The following is a 10566-nucleotide window of genomic DNA, read 5'->3' on the forward strand; positions in this document are numbered from 1 at the left end:
GACGGGACAGAGGTAAGAGGCAGGATTGAAATTAGACCTTACATGCAAAAAAATGTGGGGAAAGCATTACAAATGCATGAAAGGAACATGTAGAAATTTTGAATTGTAGGCATAGATGAATGAGAAGAATCCCAAGTGGACTAGACATGGACCGGATATTCAAAATGTCATGGAAGAATATTTCCCCAAATCAAGAAAAGCTATGGGAGAGATAGTTTAGCTGTTAAGAGCGCTTGCTGCTCTTGCAGAGGACCTGGGTTCTGTTCACTGCACTCACAAGACAGCTGACAACCATCTGTAACTCACATGAAATATATAAATCTTTAGAATATTAAGTAAAAAGTAAAAACACATGTACTTTTAATCAAAATATATTGTAAGAGAAAAAACCTATTTTTTAAAAATATTTTTATTAGATATATTCTTTATTTCCATTTCAAATGTTGTCCCCTTTCCTGGTTCTCCCTCCCCTGAAAATCCCATAAGCCATCTCCCCTTCTCCAATCAACCCTGCCCCGCTTCCCTGTCCTGGTATTCCTCTACACTGGGGCATCAAGTCTTTCCTGGATTTTTTAAAGTGTTCTGTATCCTTAGCAATTAAGGAAATGAACATTAAAATTACTTTGAAATTCCATCTCATCCCAGTCTGAATGGCTAAGACCAAGAAATAATGAAAAGAAATGCTGGTGAGAATATGGGGAAGGGACCCTCATTCCCTGTTGGTGGTGAGAATATGGGGAAGGGACCCTCATCCCCTGTTGGTGGTAAGAATATGGGGAAGGGGCCCTCATTCCCTGTCGGTGGTGAGAATATGGGGAAGGGACCCTCATTTCCTATGGGGGGGATTGCCAACTAGTGTAGCCACTGTGGAAGTTACTGTGGAGAATTCTCAAAGCGCTAAAAGTAGACTCACCACACAAGCTAGCTAAGCCAGTCCTTGGCATGTGCCACAGGACTTGGCACCTCCTCTACAGACACTGGCTCAACCATGTTTGTTCACTGATGCTCTAGCAACAATAGCTGGGGATAGAAACAACCTACACATCTTTAAGCTGATGAGCGGATAGTGAGGTTCATACACAGCGGAATTCTACCTGACTTACAGAATGGAATCGGGAGTTCTGTTGGTTAATGGACGGAACTAGAGAATACTATAAGGAATGACGTGGCCCAAATCCCAAAGACAAACAGAGCAAGTGCTCTCTTATTTGTGAATCCTCACTCCGAATCCCTAGATTGGGTTTGTAACCTGAAGTTACCAGGAAAGTAACAACAGGACCGTGGTGGGGAGGGACTCTAGAGACACGGGTGCTCTGAAATGGAGCTGTGCCGATGGAATGTGAGAAGGAAGAAGAGAATTCAATACTGACAGGGAAGGGGTGGGATAAAGAACACTGTGGATGAAAACGCCACAGGAAAACATTATTTTATGTTTACTTAAAGATGTGTATACTACATACAAGTGTATGTGTGTGTGTGTGTGTGTGTATATATATATATAATTTAAATGAAGTTACACTGTTGAGATGAAATGATTGCCTAAGAACCATAGACTAGTAAAAAAAAAACCTCCAGGTTCAGCCATGAAAACCCCCCTTTGGTCGTTGGTCAGAGGAGCCCAAGAGACCCCCTCAAACAATGTAGGCTATGGCCATTGCCCTGGCCCTTGATTGCATACCGGAGCTTGGAAAATAGACCCACTCCTGCACACTGCACGCAGTTTGGACACAGGACTTAGAGGATGGTAGCTGGAGCTTCAAGGATTACCGTTCACCCCCAACTGTTTTCAATGCAAATCAAGTCCCAGAGTGGATGCAGGCTGCTCAACAGGGGCAAACCTGGGGTGAGTCCTCCGCTCTCCCCCTGGCTCCTTCTATTAGCCTGCTTGTTTGTTCATGCAGAGAAACAAGTAGCCACAGTATCACCAGAACAGATGCCAAGAGAGATTTAGCAGCTCAGAATGCTGCTCAAGTCGGATCCAAGGAGGCACAGACCCACTGAAGAGGTGAGCTTGCACCTCTCAACAGCAGCACAGGCTACCCAGCAATCAGCACTCTCGGATCACCACGGGCAGGCGTGAGGCCAGCTTCACTGTGTGCACGAGGTGGGGCTTCCCCTGTGCTTCCCCCAGAATATCAGCGCCCGCACAAAGCCACAAAGGCGGGGCAATCAAGAGAGCCTGAACAGAAGGGGAGAAAAACCATCTCCATGACTATATTCAAATGTGATCAGAGCTGTATGTGAGAAGGAAGATAAAAATATCTAGGTTTTACCTGTTTGTGCGCACCCACCCACTGCCACTGCAGAGGGAGGGCGTGGCGAGCAGAAGCTGATGGGAACCAGCAGACACTCCCTGCGCTGCTTGCTCGTTTATTCCCCTCCCTCTCCGCGGCCACATTTGGTTCAGTACCTTCCCTGGGGACTGACTACTTGGTTCTTTTTATTCATGAAAAATCAACGCTATTATTTATTTAAAGGAAGGGAGATAAGGCAAAATTGTTAGAACATTGACAGGCAAGTGGAAAAGATGCGGAACGTCAGAGGGGTAGAGGGTGAGAAGCCTGCTTCCGCCTGGGCACTGCGGAGCTGCAGCCAGATGCTGAGATGCTGCCGTGCCCGCCGCCTTTGGCCTCTGTCTGAAGGAGCACGTGATGGTGCTCCTTCCTAGCCTTGGGACACATTTCTGCCCTCTCAAATTTTGTCTTCAAAAGGAAGAACTGATTTATACAAAACGAGCAGGCAAGGGTTAGACGGTGCAGCTGCACGCATGACAGGGACCTGCCAATTTCTGGAATTACCTTGGCTTTATGCCAACATCCCAGGATGCAGGGTAGAGAGAAAGAAGAAAGGAGACGTGCTGGACTGGATCAGTCTTGGATTACACGATTTTATTTTATGTCGCTAATAGAAGATAACGTTATTTATTATTAAGTTCAGATTTTACTTTCATAAAGTGAGCAAAATAGTCTTACAAAATTTACCCTACACATGATTTGAAAGTCTTCAAAATTGAACAGAAATTTAATTTAAACATTATTTCTGAGAGTTACTGATTAGTGGCGAGCTCTTTCCAGACAATCTCTGACATTGTCTTTCTTATTTATTTATCTATTTATTTATTTATTATTTTCTCTTTCTTCTTTAGACAAGCTTCTTTGGACCCGCTATTGTAGCTCTGCCTGTCCTAGAACTTACCAGAAAGATCAGGCTGGCCTCAAACTCACATAGATTCCCCTGCCTCAGCCTCCCCACTGTAAGATTAAAAGTATAAATCATTATATCCTGCCTCCATGGGTTTCATACTGATATCAAAACTATAAAGGCAGAAGGCAGAAGGCCTGGGAGGAAGACCTGGACTCACAACCTCAGCCTCTGGGATGCTGGAATTTGAGAAATAAACCACCATGCCTGGCTAACCAAATCTAAAATAAGAAGATATATGCTCAACTCTTGTGAAATCAAGAGGAATAAAGGAAGAACCAGTGAGGGGCAAATAAGATTTTCTTTTAAAACTGAAAAAAATTAAAAAGAAAAGCTAAGATCAATCAGTTGCCAGAGAGGGGTAACAAGGTGGCTTCTGAAATGACAAAGGGAACAGACCCGGCAGCTCAGGGGCCAGAGGAGACACAGGAAGGAGAAAACAGACAGACTCAATTTCCTTGTCTCTAACTACAGCAGCTATTTTTATACTCCAGGTTTTAATAAATCACAAAATGCAAATGCAAGAAAGCTCAAAGCAGCTATAATATTTGAGAGAATATTAATACCCAATCATTCTGATATTAAAAGGGGAAATAAATTCCCAGAGTTTTATCATTGATGTGTTTTAAATTAGGAGATTATTTCATTCATTTAAGTAACTGTCTCCAGGAAAACACTGCTTTTGGAAAATGACAATTAGATAAATTAGCATTGCTATAAAACACGAGCTCTGGACCCAAGCTTTCTGAGCCCTCATGCATCTTGGTCCCTGTGCTTTGTCCCTGTGCTTCTTTCTACGGAGGTGACGAGGGTTAAATAAGGCCACGCAGCTCGCGTAGCCTGTGCTGTGGTTCAGAGCCAGGCACCAATGAAGGCTTGTTATTTATACTTTAATTCATAAGCACTGCATTCTAAAATAAGGAAGCGCATGCTGTGTGTGTGTGTGTGTGTGTGTGTGTGTGTGTGTGTGTGTGTGCGCGCGCGCGCATGCGCAAATGACTTCCACCAAGCCAAGTCAGAATTATTTATTATTATCTGTGTAATTAAAAGTGAGCTCAAATGACTGTGGTTTTCTTAAAATCATTTCATTCTTTGGTGTCTCTGCTCCCACACCCACAGGCCACAGCGACTGTGTGGAGGTCAGAGGTCAGGTTGCTGGAGTTAAATCTTTCCTTCCACCATGTGAGGCCACGATGGTAGAAAGTGCACCGTGGGGTTGCCACTCAGGTCACAGGCTAGGCAGCGGGTGTCTTTACACGCTGCGCCATCTTGTTAGCTGAGGAACATGAATTTGAAAACAAGTGTATCTTTACCTCACTGGGAAAAAGGAACTTTAATGTGCTCGCAAAGAATGGATGCTTCCATTTTAGAAATGAAAAGGCCATTCACTTTCAAGCCGCTCAGAAATAAGTGATGTCCTGCCCCACTCACTCAGTATCACTTGTCACGGTCCCTGCACCGGGGACCGCGCTGACTAGCCCACAGTCTCTACGCCTTATTTAGTGTTAAATGGATACACTTTGAAGAATTGTAAATGTTGAAAGATGAATGACTCCCTCAGTGAGGTAGAGTAGGGGTGTCACAAGGATGTCATCTGATGGCGAGAATATAAACATTTAATGGTTGCTTCTAGTAAACACCATGTTGTGAACACATTATGTCACGTGGTTCTTCTTTGCAGCCTTGATATGTTCCTAAAGGAGGAAGCACAGTCTAATTAGACTGATCTCATTCCAAATGTACTTGTGGTTATAGAGAAGGTAACCTTGGACTGTATATCAGCATTTTTCTGAATTCAGATTTCCAGTGTCTGGGTGACCACTGGCGACACGGTGAATGACCAGCAGTGGTAAGCACTGTCATATACGTTTCTGGGGGCTTCCATGAGTCTGGGTCCTGTTAGGAAACAGATGGCATTGCCCAAGGGGGCAAATGAAAGTTCAATAAAATACATAATTCACAAAGGGGTGGACAGAAAAAGCACAGGGCTGCTCTGTGCCCCAGAGTGAACTGACCGGTGAGCTATTTCCCAGACAACGGGAAGAATGATTGCTAGTCTTGGAGAGCATAGTTACTGTCTCCATCCTTGACAGAGTGATGGAGCAAGGTGTGGTGATGTGAGTGTGAGCCGGAGGCGCTGATACTGAGTCACAACCCCTCGCTGCCACTCCCTGCGGGCCCAGAGGGCCTCTCACTGATTGAACCCGATGGCACATCCGAAGCAAGGTATCTTGTCATGTCAACCTCTGTAGGCGCAGAACAGGGTGTTGTGTGAAGGCCCAAAAGTCTTGTCATGCCTGAGCGTCCCAGCAGTGGACAGCCCTGCAAAGGCAGAGACATACCGGCCAAAGCTGGGAATGAAGCTACAGAGCTGGGTCCACGCTGCCCAGGGGCTTCTGTGCTGAGAACACCGGAACCGGCGGCAGTCACTGGCTCTACAGATGTGGGGATCCATTAGAAAATGCCCTTTTCTGCCTGAGCAAATGTGTGGGGACTCTTTTTTCTTCTAAATATGGAAAGTGCCATTATTATATTTGGGTCATCCACGGAGTATGCTGAATACTGGTTTTTTTTTTTAACTGAAACCATATGAGATTCATCTTATGATCAAATACTTATTGTGGAGGCCCCTTTCATAACACAGGTTATGAAAAATTATAACAAAAGACGTCTGCATAGGATTTATGTTAATACTAAATAAAAGACATAAAAGTGACTTTTAAAGCTATGAAGCGGGCTGGAGAGATGATTCAATGGTTAAGAGCACCGGCTGCTCTTAAAGAGGCCCTGAATTCAATTCCCAGCACCCACATGGCAGCTCGCTACTGTCTGTAACCCCAATAACAGAGGATCTGCCACCCTCACACAAACCCGAAGGCAGAACACCAATGTACATAGAACTAAATAAACCTTTAAAAAAAAGCCATGAAGCAATAACCCGTGCTGGTCATGGCTATTAAATCTGACGGTGGCTCTAGGGAGGCGAAAGATGACCACTGCTTAGCAACGGTCTGGCCATCCTTTTCCAGGGTCTAACTGGATGAGAATATTCCTCACCTCTCATCAAGGAAACATCTCTTTGCAACAAGCAGAGTCCACTGCAAAAAACCCACAACCAACCAAAATTCAGAGTTGCGGAGCCCAGTTCCACCTGACAGCCCTACAACACACCTCCTGTACCTAAGGCAGGGGATTTCCTGTGAAGCTGTGTCCTAGGAATGTTAGGAGCTGCACCAATACCGTTTCAGCAACATGGCTGCCCAACATGAGCTGAACAAGGAGGATGCCAAAGACAAACTAACACGGAAGGAGGGAAGGAAGCTCATGAGGCTCACGAGCAATGAATAAATACATATACATGTGTGTATTTTATACATGTATATAAATATATATACATGCGTGCTCAAGTGAGTGGACATGTGTGTAACAATAAGAAAGGAAAAAGAGGCCATGAGTTTTACAGAGAGTAAGTGGGCAGACGCATGGCAGAGTTTGACAGAAGGAAAGGGGAGGGGAAATGGTATAATTATAAATCTCAAAAACGTCTTTTAAAAAGCACTGCTGGCATTGCTATTAGGAACAGCACGACCCTGAGCGAGTGGTAAAGGAGGGAAATTACACTCTGAGGTTTCTCTTCCAGTCACGGCCAGGCATGCCGATTGCTCGGCTGGGCAGTGGAGTCGAACGGAAGCAGAGGTGAGTGCGGCCCATTTTGCGCTGTGTCATGCAGTGCGACCCCAGCGCCAGGGTGGACACGATGCCCAGAGGTGGGAGGCAGGACACTGTTAAGGCTCTCCTGCCACCTTTGCTCGCTTGCTGGCTTTCTGTTGCTTGGAAACAGTGGAATTTTAGACTGTTGACAGAGACAGGAGTATCTGCTTCTCAGGAGAAACTGTTAATTGTAATAAACTGTGTGAATTCACTATGCGAAAATTCAGGTCTTATTTACCTTTGTACCTTGTGTCCCCTGCCCCTCCCTACTAGTTGGCTCATCACCAAACACAGGCCCAGGTGTAATAGGATGCTTCACTTCATGGGAAGGACTTCACACACACACACACACACTCACACACACACACTCACACACACACACTCAGTAATGTAGTTCTTGCCCAGCATGTTGAAGGTTCTGGTCATGTTCTGTGCCTCAAAAAAAGAGAAAGAAAAAAATAACAACAGAAGCTAACACTAACCAAGGTCCGTGCCTATTACAGCCCTAAACCGTTTTCCTGGTTACTCCAATCCTCAATAGACCCACCAGGCAAAGACTTCATGTTATCCCTGATAACACTGAATGAACAAGTCGGAGTGTACACTGTTTCAACGACCCATTGTTAGCTAGGTGTTAAACACAGGAGCTGAGCACAGGCTATCCCACTGCTGCAGCCAGAAGCCAAGGCCTAACACGTTATGACCTTGTTGTGTAGCTCAGGCTAGCCTGGAATATGAAAAACCCCTGCCCTTTAAATCTTTTAAGCACTGGCTCAGTACACACAGTGCTTTGGAAAACAGGCTAGAACATTTTGAGCTTTACCAAGAATCTAAATTTGAAATTGGGAACAATCAATAACTTTTCATTTTAGAATATGGATTAGATTTGGTGCTAGGGAGTTAACCATATCTACAATTTAATTATTTAGTCTATGCCTATGATTTATTCATTGGGGGAGTTTCCATTTCTATTCCCAACATAGCTGAGACTGTGTACACTATTCAAGAGTCCATGATTCACTCAAAAGAGCTGCATCCACTCAAAAGATGGGCACAAGGGCGGCCGTCAGGAATTGCGGCTTGCTCTTGATGCGTACTGCAGACAAGTGCACGCGGCAGCTCCGATGGAAAGAACAGATGCAGAACGACAGACTGTCTGGAGTGGAAATAGGATGCAGCCTTTCAATTCGAAGACCAGTTCTACAGAGGGTAGAATTTAGAGACACCGTCAGCAGCTTCCTCTGGATTTATAACTTGAGCCCATTGTAAGAGCATGTTTAATAAGTGTATGCATACAAACTTTCTATACAAGCACTCCTGTGTATATGTCTATGTGTATGTGTGTTTACATGCAGGTGGAGGCTAGAAGCCAACTCTAGTATAATCTTTAGTCATCCCCCACTTCATTTGTCACTGGGACAAATGTAATATACCCTCTACCATACAAATTGATTTAAAGGTAAAAGTCATATGATCCTCTCGATCGATGCAGAAAAACCCTCTGACAACATCCAACATGTCTTCATGCAGGCTTCAACGCTCAGATACGATAATGTCAACACTTGTTGACAAACTAAAAAAACTGTCCATGGCTTTGGAAAAGCTTAAAAACGATTCTTTAGTTACAATGTCTTTGTTATCTGTGGCATGCTGGTCTTTTTAGGTAAGTCACAGGGGGAAGACACCAGGCCTCTTTGTTTTCCAGCTTCATTGGGTCACAGCAAAAGTTATACTTCTGATAAAATACTCTGGCAGACAAAAGGTATATAATGTGATGCCTTGTTATTTATGTATGCTGTAAAATGACCACAATTAATATACCCACTCCTCACCTTGCCTCTGAAGACTACAGCAGCATCATATCTGCGGCCCTAATTGTCAATGAAAACCCTAAAACATTTACTGCAGCTACAATTTCTAGTCAGCCAATTGATGGGCCAAACTTGTGTCTTGTTATTGTGCGACACACTGTACTAAAAGGGTTCGTGGCTTCATAGTTCTGATGTACCATCTCTACCCAAGAACCTCATCAAGGAAGATGGACACAGGACTTGATTCAGAGAGGGATTGGTTCACCGGTCTTTACAAGTTCAGGGTAGCAGCAGATGGGCAGATGGTCTCAACTGATTTAACTACACTCCTTTGATTAGTTACTATTTGTTTCAGCTAGACAGGAATTGTTCCCATCTACTAACCATTCCCAAAGCCCCATGTATGTACCTAAAGTTCGCCCACAGCTTTTTTTCTTTTTAATTTCCACTTTGCCATTCAATTTTTGATCTGGGAAGACTATGTACCAGGGATTCCGTGTTCTTTTTGCATGCATAAGATATATCTGGAACCTCAGGGTGTGGTGCCTCCGGGGACACAGCTTAATAGCATTAGTAAATGCAGTTCAGCCAGAGGGGAACTGAGTGGCAGCTGAGCCAGTCTCATAATTCACACTGGGGAAAGCCCTTGGAATTCAGAGGCATACTGCCCAGCTGGAGAGGCAAATCTAATCCCTGCTAATGATCTTTCTCCCTCTCCTTCCTATCGGGGCCTGCTTTTTACACATGTGCACTTAATTACATATGCTCACTGAGAGTCCAGTGTAGCCAAACAACACAGCACCCAGGATTAAATTACACAGCAAGACGTCCAGACATCACCTGGCCCCGACATCCGGTGTAATTAATGCTGTCTGTATTTCATGATGTGTAGCTTAAGAGTTCAAAAACATTTACAACTAGATACTAATATTTAATAGTAATGATATGATTTTATTGTAAGACAGATAAAATAAGCTTGGCTTCTGAAAAGGATTTAATTTAAAAACAAACATTAAGAGAAGACACCTAGACTTGGCCTTAAATAATATTTGAAGCTGCTAACAAAAAATATGCATAGCATAATAAAGGAGTTAAGAAAAATATAGATAAAAGCTCAAAACAATTAAAAGTTAAGTAGGCAAAAAAATGTAAATACTGTCTAACAACATGTAAAAATAATTCACAGAGCTGGACCAGCACTTTCTTTGGATCAAAATAAAGACAATTGTTCAAGTAAGAAAAAGTAAGAGCAGTTTCTGTTTCTTCCAAGAGAGCCTCCTTTCAGAGATGTACCCCAAGTGAGAAAGATGGCAGAGCCACAGTGATACCCCTCAAATACAGCACAAGTACCTCTCCCAAGTACCTCTCCCGACCAGGTGACACATTCCAAAGTCCCAGAAAGGCAGCACATTGTGTCGAGACCTGAGGTAATCCATTAGGACACAAGCCACAGCTGCCATAGACAAATCTCTGTTTTTTATTCCTGAGCTCTAGATGATTGTAAGAGGCTAGGGGTGTAATTCAGTGGTGGCAGAACACACCCCAAGATCCTCAGCACTGAAAACACCCACCCAAGAAGACCCGACACCCCCAGGAAAATTCAAGAATCTGACTTGAATATTTTCCTAAATATTTCATTTCCAGTTAAAATCCCACTAAAAAGTCTGACTATTTGTTTCTACAATGTATATCACATTTTGATGAAACTTCATTTTAAACAGTATTTTGATAAACATTTGTGTATGTTCATTTGCAAACAGTACAGAATATTTTTAAAAGACAGAGGTAAATGTCTGCTGAAGCAAGCAAGGAGTGATGAGGTGGAAGTCGCCATCTGGGGCTA

This window comes from Apodemus sylvaticus, chromosome 15, assembly GCF_947179515.1.
Source record: "Apodemus sylvaticus chromosome 15, mApoSyl1.1, whole genome shotgun sequence".
NCBI classification, from domain to species: Eukaryota; Metazoa; Chordata; class Mammalia; order Rodentia; family Muridae; genus Apodemus; species Apodemus sylvaticus.